This window comes from Nannospalax galili, unplaced genomic scaffold, assembly GCF_000622305.1.
Source record: "Nannospalax galili isolate Female #2095 unplaced genomic scaffold, S.galili_v1.0 scaffold726, whole genome shotgun sequence".
Lineage (NCBI taxonomy): Eukaryota > Metazoa > Chordata > Mammalia > Rodentia > Spalacidae > Nannospalax > Nannospalax galili.
In genome coordinates, this window is record NW_008355253.1 from 1338092 (window position 1) to 1358332 (window position 20241).

A 20241-nucleotide genomic window follows, 5' to 3' on the forward strand; every position below is an offset into this window, starting at 1 on the left:
CTTAATTGGATCATCTGAAGCTGGAAGACACATCCTAAATGTGGGTTTTACCTTCTGATGGCAGCCTGTATAAAAGGCCATGGCAAAGGAGAATACCTGACTTCTTGCTGTTTGCCTTCTCTCTCGCTAGTGAGTTCATCTTGCTGCTGTAGACTGTAAGTCCTGCTACAGGGAATCTGAAGGCCTCTTCTCAGTTCTGTGGGCATTGCGCGATCCAGGTGCACTTAAATACATGCAGACAGCACACTCATACACATAAATAAAATTAATAAATAAAATAAATAAATAAAATAAATAAATATAAATAAAAAAATAAATATGAATGAATGAATGAATGAATGAAAATAAATGAAGTCCATGTTCTTTTAATTTCTGAAGAAAATAACTGAACTCATACAGGTTAAAAAGTTATGTTTTTTGCTCAAAATAGGAGCCACAGAATGTGACATCTAATACAAAGTATAGGAATCATTGATTAGATTATTTCTCAAAACATAGAATAGAAGTAATATTATTTTTTTCTTAAAGGGATTATTCCTTAATTCCTTTAAATTACACAATATAAAAAACTGTCTACCACTGCTAGATAAACTGTTTTTGTAACTCCACATAAGGTTCAAGTATAATCCAAGTACAGTTTAAATCTAGAGAATTGGATTTTGTGCAGTGGAATTCTCAAGCAATCTACTTATTCACAAATCAGCTTTAATAAGGCAGATATAAATATCTGTGAAATTTGAAATCTATAAAAAATATCTTTTGGATCTCTGTAGAGGCTGTGATCTCAACAGACCTTCAGAGAGTGCCTGTTCAGGTCTCACTCAGGCATAAGGCCTGAGAACTCAGGGGAATGTCTGAGAGCACCCTGATCCTGTCGCCACATGATGGTGAGCTTCCACTAATTGCTATGTACCCAACCCCCTAACTGGGATTGTGTGAGGCCCCTCCCAAGGCCAGGACAAACCTGGTTTTTGTAAGACAAAGCTGAGATCTTAGCAGACAGCCTGAAAGGGTTGGTTCAGATCTCATTGTACGTACTGTGATCTCAGGAGACAACCAAAGAGTGCCTGTTCAGGCCTCCCTCTGGCATACGGGCTGAGAACTGAGCAGACTCCCCAAAACGGCCCTCCCTTAGGGAACTTCCCAAATTTTGCTCTGAATTCCCACTAGTAGGGGTTCAAACCTTAGAAGGAAGCCTGAGTGTACTTGACTGGAACCTCACTTGGGTTCCTGTGGCTGCTCCTGAGTAGCTAATCTGAAGTCATCAGCTCCCTCCAAAATAAAACCCGAGATAACCTGAAACCTGGAACAACCAACTTTACATAAAGAAAAAGAAAAGGACCAAGACACACCAATAATATACCCAGAAATTTACTCAACTGAATTCTCATATCAGAATCACAAACAACAAAAGATATTCACATGCCAAAATCACAATGAAAGAATAAGAAAATGGAAAGCGAAAACACTAGGTCCCCATCGAACATCAGTCCTGCAGAAGAATTCAGCAAGGAGAACCTCCTAGAGATAACCGAGGACACAGAATTTAAAAGATAAATCATAAATATGATCAAGGAATTCAACGAATTTAAAACCACATGAACAAACAAATCAAAGATCTGAAAGAAGATAGGGATAAAATTCTGAATGAATTCACAAAACAGATAGAAACATTGAAGAAAACTTAGACAGAAATGAAGTAGGAAGTGAAAAAAATTCAATAAGCCAACTTGAAACAACAGGGGAAAGCCTCACTACTAGAATGAATGAAATGAAAAACAGAATATCAACACTAGAGAGTAAAGTTGAAGAATTGGACCACTCAAGCAAAGACTATGAAAACACTTTTAAAACATAAGAATGAAATATGCAAGAGATGTAGGACATGATGAAAGGACCAAACCTATGTATCATACACATAGAAGAAGGAGAAGAATTTAAGGTTCGTGGGATTGACTAGATTTTAAACAAGATTGTAGAAAAGAATTTCCCCAAATTAAGGAAAGACACCCTGATACAAATACAAGAAACACAGAGATCACCAAATAGACACTATCAGAAAAGAAACTCCCCACGACATAGCATAGTAAAAATACTAAATGGACAGAACAAAGAGAAAATACTGAAAAAAAAAAACAAAAACAAAAAGTCACATATAAAGAAAAGTCCATCAGAATTACAACTGACTTATCAATGCAAACTATGAAAGCCAGAACAGCCTGGACCAAGGTTTTTCCAGTCCTAAATCACAATGAATGCCAACCCAGAGTAATTTACTCAGCAAAAATGTTTATTATAGCTGAGGGGGAAAGAAAAATCTTCCATGCCATGAAAAGCCTCAAAGAATACATGTCCACCAAACCAGCCCTTCAAATAATACTTGAAGCAATACAAAAAGAGAAAAAAGGGACAACTATACCCCAGGGGCAATGAAAGAAAATAAAGCTGTAATTGAAAAAATATAAAATTAGACAAAGAACAAAAACAGCAAGCAAAATGATGGCAACCAACACACACCTTTCAATAATAACCTTAAGTATCAATGGACTGAACTCCCCAGTCAAAAGACACAGGATAATGGAATGGATTAAGAAACAAGATTCATCTTTCTGCTCTCTGCAAGAAACCCATCTCCCTTTCACTGACAGGTACTACCTTAAGGGGGGAAAGGATGGAAAAGAAAATTCCAAGCCAATGGCACTCAGAAACAAGCAAGAGTTGCAATTTTAATATCTGACAAAATACACTTCAAAGTAAAAGTAGTCAGAAGAGATAAGGAGGGGTACTTCATTCTGATCAAAGGAACAATTAACCAAAAAGCTATTACGATACTTAACATATATGGACCAAACTCTGGCACACCAAATTCATAAAAATAATACTACAGGAGTAAAAGACATCGACTAATACCAACTCAGTAATAGTGGGGAACTTCAATACACACTGTCTCCATTAGACTACTCAAGTGGACAAATAATAAACAGAGAGACATCTGAATTTAATGATATCATATATCACATGGGCCTAACAGAAATCTTTTGAATATTTCACCTAAGCCCCAAAGAATACACTTTCTACTCAGCACTCCATGGGACTATGTCAAAAATTGACCACACACTGGACCACAAAATAAACCTCAAAAAATACAAAAACATAGACATAATTCCATGCGTTCTATCAGATCACGATGCACAAAGCTCAAAATCAACACTGGACAAAGCCTTAGTCACTACACAATTAAACAACACGCTCCTAAACACTGAGTGGGTCAAATAAGAAGTTCAGAAAGAAATAAAAGAATTCCAGGAATTTAGCGAAAAGGACAATACAACACAACACAGCCTCTGGGACACTTTAAAAGCAATCCTAAGCGGGAAGTTTATAGCTCTAAATGCCTACATTGAAAAATTAGAAAGAACTCAAATAAATGACCTAACACTGCCACTCAAGATGCTGGAAAGGGAAGAATGAATGAAACTCAAACCCAGCAGAAGAGAAGAAATAAAAAATTCAGAGCAGAAATTAATGAAATAGAAAGAAAGAAAACAATATAAAGAATCAATGAATCTAAGAGCTGGTACTTTGAAAAGCAAAACAACATTGACCAATGCTTAACCCAGTTAATGAATAGAAAGAAAGAGCAAATCAAAATCAACAATATCAGAGATGAAACTGGAAACATCACAACAGACACCTAAAAGATCCAGACTATTATAAGGGAATATTTTTAAAACCAACACTGTGCTAAATTTGAAAATCTGAAAGAAATGGATGGATATCTAAAAAGATTGGAGCCATCAAAGTTAAACCAAGAAGAGATCAGCAGTTAAAAGAGAAGCATAACATATAAGGAAATAGAAACAGTAATATAAACCCTCCCAACTAAAGAAAACCCAGTCTCAGATGGAATTACAGCAGAATTCTACCAGCCATTTAAAGAATAACTCCAAGCAATACTACTTAAATTATTCAAAATGATAGAAACAGTGGGAGAACTCCCAAATTTCTTCTATGAAGCCAGCATCACTCTAATACCCAAACAAGGTAAAGACAACCAAAAAAAGAAAGTTAGACACATATCCTTAATGAATATAAATGCAAAATTCTCAACAAAATACTTGCAAACTGCATACAGACACACATGAAAAAGATAATTCAACATGGTCAAGTAGGCTTTATTCCAGAGATGCAGGGATGGTTCAATATATGTAAGCCAATAAACATCATTAATCATATAAATGGATTCAAAAACAAAAACCACATTGTCATCTCAATAGATGCAGAAAAGTCTTTTGACAAAAATTCAGCATGCATTTATGTTCAAAGTGTTAGAGGGAATTGGACTGGAGGGAACATATCTCAACATAATTAAAGGTAAATACAACAAACCCACAGCCAACATTACTCTAAATGGCAAAACACTGGAAACATTCCCCTTAAAATCAGGAACCAGACAAGGATGTCCACTATCTCCACTCCTTTTCAACATAGTACTTGAAACTCTTTCTAGAGAAATAAGACAGGAGAAGGAAATTAAAGGAGTATTAATTGGAAAAGAAGAGGTGAAACTTTCCCTTTTTGCAGATGATATGATACAATACCTAAGAGATCACAAAAGTTACACCATAAAATTCCAACAGCTGATCAACACTTTCAGTGTACTGGGAGTTTATAAACTCAAACTACAAAAATCAGTAGCTTGCTATGTATCAATAATAAGCAATTAGAGAAAGATTACAGGGAAATACTTCCATTCACAATTGCTGCAAAAAAAATATTGAAATAAATCTGACAAAAGACACCAAAGATCTCTACAATGAAAAATTTAAATCTTTAAAGAGAGAGATCGAGGAAGACATCAGGAGATGGAGGGACCACCCACGCTCATTGATTGGAAAAATTAATATTGTGAAAATGACCATCCTACCCAAATCAATATATAGATTCAATGTAATCAAAATCAAAATCCCAATGGTATACTTCACAGAATTAGGAAAAAAAATCATTAAATTTGTATGGAAGCACAAAGACCTCAGATAGCCAAAGCAATCCTGAGCACAAACGGCAATGCTGAAGTGATTACTATACTGGATATCAAAGTATACTACAGAGCTACAGTCATAAAAACAGCATGGTACTGGCATAAAAATAGACACATAGATCAATGTAACATCATTGAAGACACAAACCCAAATACACGCAATTTCAACCACCTGATAGTTGATAAAGGTGCCAAAAACACAGTGAAGGAAATATAGGATCTTCAATAAATAGTGCTGGTAAAACTGGATCTCCACCTGTAGAAGAATGAAACTAGATTCATATTTTTCATCTTTCACAAATGTCAACTCCAAATGGATCAAAGGCCTCAATGTGAAACTGGAAACCCTGAAAATATTAGAAGAAAACATTGGCAGTAACTTACAAGATATAGGTGTAGGAAAGGTTTTTTTAAATCAGACAGAAGTTGCTCAGGAATTATGGTCAGCAATCAACAAGTGGGACCTCAGTAAACTAAAACGCTTCTGTACAACAAAAGAAACAATCAAAAAAGTGAATAGAAAACCCACAGAATGGGGAAAAACTTTCACCAGTGTCACATGTGATATAGGTTTAAAATCCAGAATACATAAAGTACTCAAAAAACAAAGCAAGAAAACAAATAGCCCAATTAAAAGATGGGCTACAGATCTAAACTGAGAGTTCTCAAAGGAAAAAATAGAGATGGCTAAGAAACATCTCAGAAAGTATTCAACATCGTTAGTAATTAGGGAAATGAAAATTAAAACCATCCTGAGGTATCACCCTACCCCATTCAGACTGGCTAGAATGAAAAGAACAAATGATACGAAATCCTGGAAAGGATGTGGAGAAGGGAATGCTTATTCACTGCTGGTGGGATTGCAAACTCTTGCAACCCTGTGGAAAACACTGTGGAGAACTCTTAAACTAAAAAAAGAACCTGCCATATTACTTGGTTATACCACTCCTCAGCATATACCCAAAGAACTCATCCTATTATAGAGACACTTGTACAACTATGTTTGTTGCCATTCTTTTCCCAATAGCTAAGAGATGGAAGCAACCTAAGTGTTCCTCAACTGATGAGTGGTTAAGAAAAATGTGGTATATTTACACAATGCAGTTCCCTTCAGTATTATAGAAAGATGAAATAATGAAGTTTTCAGGAAAATAGGTAGATTGAGAAACTTTTATATTATGTGAAGTAACACAGGCTCAGAAAAAATAAAAGATGTATGTTCTCCCTCATTTGTGGATCCTAGCACCAAATCCTTTTAAATTCCTCTTAATAAGATGATGCTATACAGCAGTCCCTTCTGCATGAAATAACTACCATCATCATGACTTCAGCTGAGCCTGATTGTTAAACATCATCACAATTGGGCTTGTTGACTGTTGTGATAATTCATTAAAGGAGGGCCAAGCAGGGTCACTGGACCCTCACCAGAGTATATCCACCCACTTTCCCCAGTCAACTGTGTGTAATTTGGCCCCAATCACACATGGTCTCCTGAATTTGCAAAATGCTAAAGTATACAATCTGGGGAAGGATAGGAAGAGAAGGATTGACCCATGCTAAGTAGGGGCATTATAGTGTGCATACCCTCAAGTCATTCATACACCTCAGCAATCCCTCAGTTAGTTTCATAAGTAAGCTCAGTAAATTCATTGGTTCCCCAGGAAAACTTTAGTCAAACATTGGTTTGACAGAACCATGTAGAATGGTGTGAGCATTAATTAGTGTCCCCAAGAAAAGAATTCTCACAACAGATAGAATATTTATTTTTAATGTTATTATGTCTCATAAATATAAAAAAAGAAAATGAGAATGTAAAAGATGTTAAGGATATGGGAATGGAGATATTTTCCATAATAGACAGAAAAAATGAGAAAGCCTAAACACATGATGAAGATCTGCATAGGTTTGTTATGATATACAAAGAATGAGACAAAATAGTATACATATAATCTTAAATTTTCTAAGGTCATAGCTTAGTCAACTGGCTTAAGGAACAAAATATATATCTTGACAAGGTTTATTTGTGAACATTTGTTTTTTTTTTTACCTAAGCATAATCTACTTAGCACATGTTAATTAAAAGTGCCAGACTGGTGGAACTAACCTTATTGGATTGTTTAACAGCCACAGTTTGAGGCCTATACTAATCTGGTCAGAAGGACTTTAAAGGAAAGTTTTTGTCCCTTTTCCTCCAAGGCCGACTAAGTTCCAGGGGACTATGGAACATCTCAAAGTGTCCTTTAACTGTGTGGTGTCACCTGTCCTCTTGTTCAGGGAGGACAAGAAGACCCCAACAGATGGACTTGAATCGGTGTCCAGTCTACAAAGAGGAGGGTCACTACAGAGGAAAAACTTCCTCCATACTTCCAAGTGAAGCCAGATATGGTTGAGCAGGACCTTTGAATTATCTTGATGAAACTGGTAAAAGAAAGGAGCCAGGGGTTGCTCCCACGCCCATGTCACCTCCGAAGAACAGATTCTCAAATGATCTTAAGTATAAATATAAATTGACTTATTTGTGCCAACTGTAGAGTCTTAAACACCCAAAGGAAAGTGTAACCAAAGAGTAAAATGATCAGTTTATTTCTTTAAGAATTCAAGAGATTACACTTCCCAGACATTAGGCTTAAGTCTACATAAAAAGTTATTTAAACAATTATTTCTCAATGATGATATTTTTCTGAATCAAAAAGTGCTGCTGAGATGTAAGACTTCAAGTCTTTGTCTGCAGTACTGTAGCTAAGGGAGACAACCCACTAGTGTTCTAAAATGATGGCCAAATTTGTTTTCTCTCCCTATTTAGAAGCTTTTGAGAGGGAACTGACACTGATTCTAACCATTTCACCAGCTATCAAAATGCCCGAAAGCAAATCCTGAATTCATCACTCTTGAGTCCAGCCTTGGCAGTTTAAAGAAAATGAGAAAGAAACCAATAGAGGGATGCTTTTGGAAGCTCTCGTCAAGAAATTCTGATGGACCCTCATATGAACATTTGAAATTTGCCCTGTTCTGACTTTTCTCTAGTTCTCTGTCTAGAACTTGTAATGGTAATTACTCTTGCCTTAACTTCTCCTTCACATCTTCTATTCACCAGTCAAGGACGTCCTTTTCCCTACAGGTAAGACATACAATTTTGGAGTCTTTTAGATAGACCCACTGAAGGGGTACCCCAATTGCCACAGCCTGTTTCCCTGTTCAACATGGAAGAAGGCAGAGCAGGTCTGAGTCCCAATTCCATGTCCATAAGCTGGGTAACCTCTTCAGAGCATTCTTTATGATAAGAATAGGAGGTCGGAATTGGCCAGGCAGTTAGTGTAAAATGACCCCAAAGAAAAGTAGCCAGTTTCTTGGCTAAAAGTCAAAATGTCCTTGTGCCTCTTAGCAACACACTCTATTCCTAAGGCCAAAAATTGTCAACAGTATTTGGGAGCCCTTTTCTAATTCTTAAAAGATTTTAGGGCTAATTCTTCAAAGGGGTGAAAATTAGAGCAACAAAAAGCCCCATCAAAAAAAAGAAAAGAAAAAAGAGTACATGAAGTTATCAGAAAAAATTGATGGGGAGAAATGATATTCCTGCATGAAATTTTCAAAAAATTATTGAAAACATATCTTTATCAGTTAAAGTGGAGGAAAACAGATCATTACTAAAGAATGATTTTTTTAGTCTAACCGTACAGCAAAGGGTATCCTTGAAGTCACTATGTAGCCCAGGATAGCCTTTAATTTGTTATCTTCATGCTTCTGCCACCTAGGTGCTGAGATTATAGACATATGTCACCATGCATGGTTAATGTTGATACATTTTAATGATTCTGAAAGATTACCTAAATCAAAATGCATATGCATAATTAATATTTGCAAGTTTTAACTTATTCATAAACAAGTTACACCTGGACTATGGAGGCTGTTTAGTTGTAAAATGATTGCTTTGCAACAACAATAACCTGAGTTTTATTCCCAGAACCTGTGTAAAAATGCCGGGTGTGATGGTGCACACTTATAATCCTAGTGCCGGAAGGCAGAGACATGCAGATCCCTGGGGATTATGAGTCAGCTATCATAGCCTACTTGTTGAGTTCCAGGCCAGAAAGAGACCCTATCTTAAAAAGACTAACTAAGTAACTAACTAAATAACCAATTAACTAACTAACTAAATATAAATAAATAAATAATAACTAAAATAAGAGACACAACACCTAAAAACTATAGTCAGACTGACCTCTAGTGTACAAATACACACTCATATATGCACAAATAACACACATATTTTTTTCACCTGTACACACAAACACATACAAAAAAAAAAAAAGTTATGCCCAGTGATGTGCTTCCTCCAGGACAGCCACACCTTCTAAGACCCCCCAAAACAATTCCACCAACTAAGAACTTTTGTGTGTGGCTGTTGGGAAGCCACTGGACTTGTGATTGAGTGTAGACTTTGGAGCAGAGCTGTGAATGGGGGCACCCACTCTTTTGTAAGTAAACCAGCACCCCAAGCTCAGTTACAAAGTCCAGTAAACTTATTTAGATCCTCCAAATGAGTTAATAGCACACAGATATTCTCAGTTTTGGAGAATTATTGCCTCAGGTTGTCATAAGGACAGTGGGAAGAGGGAATCGGATGCCATGTGTGCCATCCATCAGTGAAGTGAACTTTACAATTGGTGCAGTCCAGCAGGATGACACTGGGAAAAAAAAAATACTACAGAAGTTCAGGAAAAGCAAGGTTGTTAGTGATGTTCACATGGGTTATGCACTATATCGTGGAATATGTAATTAGAATGACATGGACCACGCAGACGCAGATGGACTCAAAGGGGAAAATCCCTGAGGCACAGATGTCCTGTAAATGTGGGAAAATAGCTTAGGTGCTTGTATATGAAGATTCTTTAAATGTCATAGAAAGCCTAGAAAAAAAGTTTACAAGACTTGGACCTCAAGAAGGGAACCCAGAGAGGGGGCGTGGCCACTTTGCTTAATAAAAGATTTTTTTGAAACAAAGGCAGCTCCAGTTGAGGCTGAAAAGACTAAAGAATTACTGACTAATTCAGTCTCAGCCTCAGAGCTTGAGAGACAGGAAAAATGGGTGATTTTGCCATGCATAAGGTTAGGGAACCAGGAGTTTAAGTACTCAAGGAAAATGACAGATGATAATGAGAAATGAAACAACCTAAAAATAATAGTGGCTAAAGCTGCCCCTATGATTCCACAACCTTTGATGCAAAAAGGAAGAAGAGTTATCAGCACTGTAGCTAAGAGAAAATACTCCACAATGGAGCTGTTGAAACTAGGAAAAACTTTCAAACAAGTGATCAAAGAATCCCTCACCACTTGCCTCATGAGGCTATGGGACATGGGAGCAAATAATGTCAGTTTAAGTCCATTAGCAACTTCACAGCTGAGTCATATAACCACCCATCTGTCCTTGAGACATAGGCTATTCAAGCTAGGCCAATACAAAAGGGAACAGTCCCTAATGGAATGGCTTGTGCAAGGTATTAAAGATCCATGGTCATCACCAATGGAGGCCCCATGATTAGCAGGAGGTGGAGGATGATAAAAGTGAGTCAGGAATTACTGAGAGAACTAGGTATGAGAAAAGCTATATATAACACCCAATTTCCTGAGCAAGATAGGGCTATGTTCAGCAGAGATAAAAAGGAAAGCTTAATTCAACTGGGACCTCGAAAATGATATAGGGCTTTAATGGTTTTGCTATGTATTTAATGGGACAGGATCTTTATAAAGTGAGAGGCTTCGCCAGATCTAAGTGACTCAAACCAGCATGTAAGCTGTGTTTGTAAAATAATAGAGCAACCTACAAGAGATATAAAAATGACCAAACAGAAAAAATGGTACATTTGGGTTACTTGAAGATAAATGTGACAAGATTTATTTCGAGCCCAAATTCCCAAATAAAAAATTGATGGAAAACCAAACTTGGTACTAAGGCATTTCTGGAAGGCTTTAAAACCTGAAGAACAGTTCGCAAAATGCATTCAGATGATAAAAGCTGTCTCAGGGGCTGTTAAGGATTCCCCAAAGATTAAATAAGTTATATTTCTCTCCTGAGAAAAGCTATGCTAGGGGTGGAGGCAGTTTTTCCCACAAGCACCTCCCCCAACAGCCAGGCATGGTTGATGGTGAGGTGGCAGATATGGTTACAGCCAGGAGCCAGACCCAGGGCCTGCCTGACTTAGGGAACCAACAGGTTCAGTGGGGATAAGAAAAACCCTCTGTCTTCTGAGCCTGATGGTACAGGCTCAGGCAACTTGAGCCAGCACCTGCAAATGTATCAAGGATAAGATATCAAGTTATTCCATGTAAGAGCCCCAGAATGCAGAATGACTCCTAAAGGATAACTAAAGATAGCAAAGAACTTGGGGCTGGAGAGATTGCTCAGTGGTTAAGAGCACTGACTGCTCTTGCAGGGGACCTGGGATCAAGTCCCAGTACCCACATGGCAGCTACAAACTGTCTTTAACTCCAGGTCCAGGGGAATCCGAAGCCCTCTTCTGACCTCCTCAGCATTGCACAACATGGGTGCACTCACATACATGCAGGCAATACACCCATACACATAAAAATAATAATAAATAAAATATTAAAAGACAGTAAAGAACTAACCAATTAATGCCTCTTACCCTTGCTATGGTTCCTAACAGAGATCTATGAAGAAAGCAATTTATATAAATGGATAAAATCTTTCCTTGCTACGGTAGACCTTCTCTATGATTGATTTAATATATAATGCTAACCTTTGAGTGGTTTAGAGATGTGAAATTCATTTAAAAGATACCTGAAGAAACAAAGGCCAACTATAGATGTAAGATTCTTGAGAGTATTATGGTTGGGTAAAATAAAAATAGAGGCTCCCCAAACTCCACAATTGTTAAGAAAAACTACAATACCTGAGGTGGGTTGACCCCCATGAGCTATTGGTCAGAGAGATCTTAGAGGTCTTCAAATTAACCAAGGTTATTGCCACTAATGTTAATTGTACACTAGAAAAGTCAGTAAGGAGATGTTGCTGAAGCCTCTGCATGATGTGAGTGCAGGAGAAGAACAGATGTATCCAAGACTAAGCTGAAAACTTCATGCCACTGAATAGATGGCTTTCATAGTGCCAGAAGGCGCTATGCAGATGGTTGGGGAAATAAGATCCCCTATGATTCTACTCAAAAATCCCCACATTCTGCACACTACTGACATGCCAAGCAACAACTGCTAGTGCAATAATAGCTCAACTAACACACATACATAAAACTGACAAATTTCTAATTAAATAAGGCCCTCTTCTAGGGGTGGAACAAACATCTGGTGCTGTAGACCAGGCCAACCTCATTTGTCAGGGAAGGCTTTAGGCACCAGCAGGGAAGTCATTGCAAGTATACTGTTTAATGAATATGCAACACCTACTGGGATATCTTCTAGGCATTTGTTTTTACATAAGCGTTTGCTTAGATGTGTCAATTTCCTTACATTTTTCTTTATAATAGGGGAACACCACTGATATAGACCAGCAACCATGTCTTGAAGATGAATGATGGGGAGGCCTAAGAGATCAATATCTCACCACCATACAAGAGAGATTTCCCTGTATCTGTCACCCCCTCCAAGGCTCAGGGAAACTTGCAGAAGAGATGGTGGAAACTTTGTAAGAACCAGAGGAAGGGGTGGAGTGTGACCCAGATGTTCCTCTGACCCTATGATGACAAGCCATGATCTGTCTCCTTCCCATGCCCTGCAGAAGGAATCAAGCCCATTACTTCGTCCACCCAATAGACTGACCTTAGCTGCTTGAAGGGGAGGGATTGAGGGTATATAAGTTGGGAAAACCACTAGGCCACTTCCTTGCCATTTTGTGTAGCTGTTGGGAAGCCACTGGACTTATGTTTGGGTGTAGACTTTCAGGCACAGCTGTGTATCGGGGATGCTTACCATATAACCTGGTTATACAGTCCTTGGCATATACCCAGAAGACTCATTCTATTATAGAGACACTTGTATAACAATATTTGTTGCTGTTTTTTTTACAATATGTAAGAGATGGAAGCAACCTAGGTGCCACACAACTGACGAGTGGTTAACGAAAATGTGGTACATTTACACAATTGAGTAAATAGAGTCTTTACTCAGCAGTAAAGAAAGATAAAATAATGAAATTTGCAGGTAAGTGGATGGATCTAGAAACTGTTATACTAAGTGAAGAAACACAGACTTAGAAAACCAAAAATGTATGTTCTCCTTCATTTGTGGGTCCTAGTACCAAATCCTTATAAGTGAGTGCATATCCTGATGTAACTGCAGGAACCAGAAATATGGAAGGGAACCAGGGAGATAAAGGGGACAAAGGAATCTAAGAGAGATAAATAGTAGGAGAAATGTTTTAGTAATGAAGAAATATGCAAAGAGTGGGTAGTTAAAGGGGAAGGGTAGAAGGAGGGCTATACCAAGAACTATGGGAATAAAGCGGGAAAAATTGTTCCCCCAATACACAGTGAGAAAAAAAAAAGCGTTAAGCACAGAAGGATGGAAACATAAAATGAACAGACATATTATATTCATGAATTAAGACAGGTATCACTAAAAGTTCATGACCACATATACAATAATATTGACATTATTCAAACAAGAAAAGAATCCTAAATTTTTTATGGGACTGAAAAAGCAAGTAAGCAAGCAATAAACAAACAAAAATAGCAAGAACAATCTTAAGCATAAAGAAAAAGTGTACCTGATTTTGAATTATATTGTGATACTGTAAAGTCCAAAGAGTACTGCCATGTGAACAAGGTTATGAACACACGGACTAGGTTGGGCAAATGTACAGATAAATAGCTTTTGATGATTAGGTTGTGAGCCTCAACCTTCAATGGTTAAGCCATGTCCTCCACCTCAAATGACTTTTGAAACCTACATTGGAAAGTGGAAAGTGATTTTAAAAAATCATGCAGAGAAAATTGGATATCCATGCTCAGAAGAATGAAGCTAGACTCCTAACATTCATCGGTCACAATAAATCAATTTAAAATGGATTAAATGTTTAAATCTAAGACATAAAACTATGAAACTACTAGAAGTTGATAGGGAAAAATGCTTCAGTTCATTAAGAAGGTAAGTTAATTTTAGGAGAAGATTCTCAAACCACAAGAAAGAAACAAATAAAAAATAGAAAATATGATTTATTACGGGAAACCACCCTCAGAACAAAGCCACAGTCTAAAGAATATGAAAAAAATGTCTGCAAACTACACATTTGACAAGAGCTGACTATACAGAATAAAACAACCCAATTAAAAAACCAGATAGTAGCTAGTTGTGATGGTACACACCTTCAATCCTAGCACTGGGAGGGAGAGGCAGCTTGATATCTGTGAGATTAAGGACAGCCTGGTCTACATGGTGAGTCCTGAGCCATTTGGGGCTATAGAGATACCTTTTTTCCAAAAATCCAATAAATAAATAAAAACAATAAAAATAAAAACCAGAGGTTAAGTCAAAACAGACTTACCCAACAGGTAGATGCAAAATGTTCAACATCAAGACTAGAGATATGGATCATCAGTTAAAAGCACTTATTCCTCTTCCCAAGGATCAGAATTTACTTCCCAGCAACCATATTGGATGTCACATAAACACCTCTAATTTTATTTCTAGGAGATCTGACACTCCCCTCTAGTTTTCATGGGCCCTTATGCTACGGTACACTTGCATATGCAGACACACAAATATACACATAAAATGAATAAGAAGAAAAACCTGTAAAAATGACTTAAACCTTCACTAAATCATAAGAAAAATGTAAACCAAAACATAATGTCAAACTTTTCCAGTAAGAATAGCTGATGTAATAGTAATCACATAAGGTTAACAAGTGCTAGTAATGATGTGGGGAAAGAAAACCCTTGTATTATGTTGGTCAGATGTAAGCTAGTACAATAACTATGGGGGGAAAAGAATGAAGGTCACTCAAAGAAATAGATGCTATACTAACATATAATACAAGATTCACATTACGTAGAATATACGCAATTTAAAGAAAAAGAAATTTGGTTAAATTTTCATATATTAGAAGGTATGGTTAAATAATTCTTAGTTCATTCAGTCTACAATAACAAAATACCACTGAGTAGCAGTTTATAAAAAAAAAGCACATTTATTTCTTGGGATTTAAAGATTGGGACATTCAAGGTTAATGTCCTTGCAGATAAGGTAAAATCCTGTTTCTGGTAGGTAATACCTTCTCAATGCATCCCTACATTGGAGGCACCAGAGCAATGCTGAGCCTTTTTTATGAGGACTAACCTCTTCCTAGTCCTGACAGCCTTCACCTCACAAAGGCCTCACACTCCTTAACACAATTGCATTGTGGATTAGTGGGATGTGGATCAGATTGAGGTGGAGGGTGCAAATGTTTAGACAATAGCAAAGGGAAAAGTCACAATGAGTGTTTGGGGGAGAAAGATGAGAATTAAAATATTTTCATTTTTATTTGTAGAACAAATTAAATACTTCAAGCAATCCCCACCAGGATTGACTAATGAGACACCAGCCCTTAAGCTGACACTCTAACACACTCTTACACATAAACACAGAGACTCACAATCCACTACAATAATCAGTGAGATATTCCTGCACTGCTTTTCTTCTCAGCAGTTCTAACCCATGGCACTCTTCCTGCCATAGGTAACAGATGAGCCCCAAGAACTCAGAGTTACCTAGGATCATGACAAAGTTCACTGGGAGGGCAAAAGTCTTTTGAAAAGTTGTCATTTAAATGACATCCAAACATTCTCTATAAATCAGATCCCTTAGGAAAAGGATTATAATTTATCTGGGCTGTGCTCATTTTGAAGTGTTTTGTTAAGAATTCCTTACAATTAATTATAATCCTGAATACATGACACAGTTTATGATCCTAAGACAGAGAATAGAGACCTGTAGTTAAACCAGACTGCCAGGATTTATACCACGCATCTACTGTTTCCCAGATTGTCAATTTGGGGAGTTCATTGATCACATTAAGCATCAGTTTCTTCATCTATCAAGTGGGATTATAGTATACATCACATAATTACTTTACATGTTGTCACAGTAATACCAAAGAACTTCAGGGACAAAGGGATTATTCTGGTTTACAATTTCAGAGTACAGACCATCATACAGGGGAAGGCATGGTGACAGGAACATAAGTCAGGAAGCAGAGAAAGGGAAGTAATTATGTGCTATAAAACCTCAAGGCCTGCTCCCAGTGCCTCACTTCCTCCAGCAAGGCTCTACCTCCTACAGCCTTTCAAAGAGCACCACTCTCCAAGAATCAAGAGTTCAATGATATGATCCTAAGGGGATATGCCATATAGTTAAAGCACTATACATTTCATGGAAACCATAAATGTTTAATAAATATTAGCCATTGTTATCTATTTTTTGTAAATTTTTATTGTATTTTTTGTGTATTTCATACAGAACATCTTAATCAGTCTTAATAATCTTTATACCCCCTTCCACGTTGGCACCCTCCTATAGCCCTCCCACTGGAATTCATATATTCTGCCATTTGTGTTAAGATGTATCGAGTCAAGTTAGTGCCTCCAGACATTCCTCAGTGAAGGCTCATCGACTGGGGTCTGGTCAACCTTTTTAAAGTCCCTCCCTTTAAGAAGGGCAGCTCTTTGTCACCCAGCAGTAATCAACTGCCAATAATTCTTAAACTAAGATAGGGGCTTGTTGCCCATTTTCACAGTTCTGTGCTGGGGTTTTGCCTGCTTGAGTTTTCATAGGTCTTGAGCATGCTGACAGCATTGCTTTAGATTCATATGAGTAAAGTCCCAGGAGCTTACAGGACCCTATTTGCATATTGTCACGCACCTCTTCTCTGCCTCTTACAATCTTTCTGCCCCTTCTTCCACAATGGTCCCTGAGCCCTGGGTGGGTGAAATTTAATATAGCAGTCCTGCCCAGGTCCCACACTCTGCAGACTCACTCTCCACGCTTTATTTGTGACCTTTTATGTTCCTGACCCTCTATTGCACAAGGGAGCTTACATTAGTGTCCTCTTCTTTACTCCATGTTCTATATTCCATGAGTCTTCAGTGTAGAGGTTGCATTGTAGATATGCTACTTAGGCTTGGGCAATTCACAGACAATATCTGTATGTGACCAGTTGTGGAACTCCATAATAGTCTTCATCTCTTGCAAAAGAAGCTTCTTGATGAGTGATGACTGGGATACTTATCTGTAAATATAAGGATCCATATTTTGCACATAGTAAAAAATTACCTTTTCCTAGGGAATGTGACAGCCCCAAGGTTTTCTCAAAGATCTATGACATCTCCAGCCATGTATAGTTGGCTGTGTTTACAGTACCACACATGAGTTTTCTCCCAGTGAATGGGCTTTAGATCCAATTTGGTAGCTGTTAATTACCCCCAAAATAAAAGTGCCACTACAGTACCAATATTGCTTGCTGTGCCAGTAACTGATGTGATGATTAGGCTTTGTAGCTGGGGTTGGACCATTGATTGATGTTTCCCTTAGTACCTTGCATAGTGCTTTTCAAGGCTATGAAAGCTAGTTTTCAGGGGCAGTGGCTTCCAGGTCAGTCTCAGCTCCATTGCTTTAAATCATGTGTCAGAAGTATGTTCTGTCTACAGCTGTAGGGTCTTACCTTCAAGTCCTGAGAGGTAATCAAGGGCTGTAGCAACAGCCTGTGTAATTTTGGTTTTCTCTTGGACTAACCTAGCCAACAATTCAAAGGAAGGTTTCTCCTGCCTGGCACTGTTTCTTGTTAAGTAGCCTTCAACTTCACACATAATCTCAAATAAAGATATTGTATGTGTAATTTGTCAGTAGGTTTTTGGAATGATGATTCCCTCTGTTCTTTTTGCTTTACTATGCATTATTTATCTCTCTTCCCTCTCTCCCTGTCTAACCCTCCCTCCCTATCCTTCCCATTTAAAGTATTCCCATTTTCCCCATTTCTCCCTTGATTATACCAGTCCAACCTCTCTTGAGCTCTTTCTTTCCTTTTTTCCCCACAGTCCCTTGTAAAACCCTCCCGACCCTTCTCCTATTTAAATGCTTCCATTTTACCCATTTTCCATTAGTAACACCTGTCTCCTACTGTTACCTCCATTATATTATTCACTTCAATATTCCTAGCAGGCAAGAAATGAACAAATTATTTATAATAATATTGAATTAATATCTAATAAAATTGAAAGAGTATTGACTTAATTTGTGATTCATAATCAATGATTTTATAATTTATCTGACCTTTGTAGACCAACCATGTATTAAACATATAATATGTCCCAGGTACACATTTGAAAGCTCTCTATTAGTTATAAATTTTGTTTTTAATATGTAATTATTCTTAAAGCATCTTTGAAATATTTTACATATTTTTGTAACCTTTAAAATCTAGTGAATATTTTTGTTATATAGCTTTCTGAGTGTGGACTAACAACAAGTTAACTACCAAGAGACAATATATTTAGTGGCTACTTTATTGAAGAACGCAGTACCAAAATGCAAATTATGAGTATCTTGTATTTATAAAGAATTTGTCTCCCGTTCCTATTCTGCTCATCATTCACCAGAGTCTCCACAAATTGGCATGTACGAAGTCAACATCTAATATTGAGAATTAACACAAAAGAAAAAAAATTTATTTATAAAGTTAAAAGAATCTGGCATGATTTTCCCCTTTGGTTACAAAGTTTACCTCTAACCATAACAACATTAAATCATTAACCCTATGAGCTGATTATCAGAACAGATGTCAAAATAGTTGTTCCATAGAAAATCTGTTCCAGGAGGCTAGAGAGATGGCTCAGTTGTTAGGCTCACTTGCTGCTCTAACAGATGACCCAGGTTTGAATTCAGCACCCAGATGGTGGCTCACAGCTATCTATAACTCAAGTTCCAAGGGATCTGACACCCTTTTATAGCCTCAGTGTGCACCTGGCACACACATACATGCAGGAAAAACATTCATACGCATAAAATATAATAAATGTTTTTAAAAGATAAAAAACAAATGCATCTCTAAGAAATAATCTCCTGTTAGTTAATGTGTTGGGAGGCTCTTTGTAGACACATGTTTGTTCAATAACCACTTCAGGCTAAATATAAGATGGATATTTTCTGAACAACGCTGTTAGAAATTTTAGGCTGAAAAAAATTACAATTATTCATTAGGTAGAGGGACAAGTTCCTCCAGTCATGTTTCTGTCTGTTTTGTTATCTTAATCTGTACCATGTTCTCATTCCTACTCATTTTCCCTCTCCCCATTCCCTTCCATGTCATTCTGTCTCCTGTTGCACTTGAAAACGTCTCAATGTCAAGAGTCCTGGAATGAATTTTTCTGTATGAAACTGTGTGTTTTGACAACGAAGTGGAGATCTTTTTTAAACGTTGGAACCTCATTTAATTTTATGTCTTATAGAGTTTATAATGAGTAAAAGATTATATAAGCATAATAATTCATCTGTAAACCTAGAAATGTACAGCCAATTTTGAAAGAGATGTACCCTAGCTCAGAAAAATGTTATTGAATAGGTTAATGCTATTGTAATGAAATGCTTCTTTTAATTAAAAAAAAAGTAAATCATACAAAAAAACTTAGGAAATAAAATAAGTTTGTGTTTTTACTTAAAAAAATTGTTTTTATTGAATTTTTATGGATCTCATACAATACATCTTAATCATTTTTATCCATCCTTTCCATATCTTCAGCTGACCCCCACCCCTACCCCACCCCATAGCCTGCCCACAGGATTTCCTTCATTTTATTTCATCAAATATGTTAAAACCTATGGAGTCTAGTACTTGTACCCAGTTGTTCTTTGACATGAGTTCATCCCCTGGAGGCTGTTCACCCTGTCTAGTGACAATCCCTGAAAGAAGATCAACTCTCCCTCACCCAGCAGTGATAGCTTCCAATAATTCTTTTTCAAAGTTGTGACCTCCTGCCTATTTCCCCAGTTCTATGCTGTTTTTTTCTGATTGAGTTTGCATGGGTCTTGTGCATGCTGTAACCACTGCCTTCATATGAGCAAGGTCCAAGACTCTAAGAATCTGATGCCTTATCATCATATACCTCCTATCCTGTCTCTTACTATCTTTCCACCCCATATTCCCCAATGGTCCCTGAGTCTTGGGTGGCTGAACTTTAATATGGGAGTCTTGTCTA